This window comes from Penaeus monodon, unplaced genomic scaffold (assembly GCF_015228065.2).
Source record: "Penaeus monodon isolate SGIC_2016 unplaced genomic scaffold, NSTDA_Pmon_1 PmonScaffold_1183, whole genome shotgun sequence".
In the NCBI taxonomy this organism is placed as follows: domain Eukaryota; kingdom Metazoa; phylum Arthropoda; class Malacostraca; order Decapoda; family Penaeidae; genus Penaeus; species Penaeus monodon.
Window position 1 is genome coordinate 41,774 of NW_023640636.1, and position 1,108 is coordinate 42,881.

General features: G+C 38.8%; 1 pseudogene; it reads right to left on the reverse strand.

The window, feature by feature from the left end:
• LOC119568964 lies at positions 1-928 on the reverse strand (annotated as a pseudogene).
• Positions 929-1,108: the final 180 nt, after the last annotated feature.

The following is a 1,108-nucleotide window of genomic DNA, read 5'->3' on the forward strand; positions in this document are numbered from 1 at the left end:
GGACCCATGAATAATAAATAAAATTCAGAACACACTAATATTGATCATGGAAATTTTGTCATATCTAAATAATAAAAAAGGTACGAATCTACCGACAATTAAATAGGTAGTTAGTCATAATTTTTGCACACTAATTAACACTATAGTTAACTTGCTAGTCCTGCTGTAAATGAGGCAAAGCGGGGCTGAGGGGGAATTTGTTGCTGTGAGTAATATGGCTCTCTAATCGCTCGTCCAACGAGTCAGAGTCTTGATAATCATCAATCTTCATTATATTTGGGTTCAGACATCATTTTCTAATATCTCATCATCATAGTGGCTGCCACCATCAGATGCTCCTGAAGAAGCAAGAGGTGTGGAGGCTGGTGTTTTGGGGCAGGGGAGGACTCCAGAGACTTTATCCGACATGAACAGGGTTGGAAAAAGCGAGGATCTATGAGGACCTCTCCACAATCTCCTCGAAATATGAGGCCACAGCATACCTTTTTTCTGAAATGGCAAATAATATAATCAAATTTCTGCCAATAATAAGAGTTGGTAAAATCACAGGATTGTAAATAAAATAAATATAATATCTGCTCCTGAACTGGAAGAGAAAAAATTCTAAATTTTAAAAATTTGACCAGTTTATATAATCTTGAGTAAATTTAACATTACATGGTATTCAGTACTTACTGTTTTTCCCGTATGACAAATCTACAAAACTGCCCGAGCTGAAACTGGGGAAGGGTTCTGCTTCTTCCTTTTGGCAGCTCCTGTCAGTATGTCCTGTCCTGGGAATCGGCATCATCTTCGAAGGGTAGGGGATGGGTATGGGGAGGGTGCCAGAGAGCCTGGCACTGAGGGACCCATCCTTCACTTTAAACTCTCACTCCAACTGTGAGTCATCACTCAATGCTCCAGGAGAACCTTCTCGTCCTACTTTCCGAACGTAAACCCGTTGAAAGACAAAATATTACCATTCATAGTCCAGATCTTATAATCAAGTATATTATATCAAAAGCTAATATATCTAATTTCTCAAAGTATTTCCCTGGTATCAGGGACATTTTATCCCAAAAACCAAGCCCTAATGCTTAACTAGTGGAAAACCCATTTCTCAAGTAAT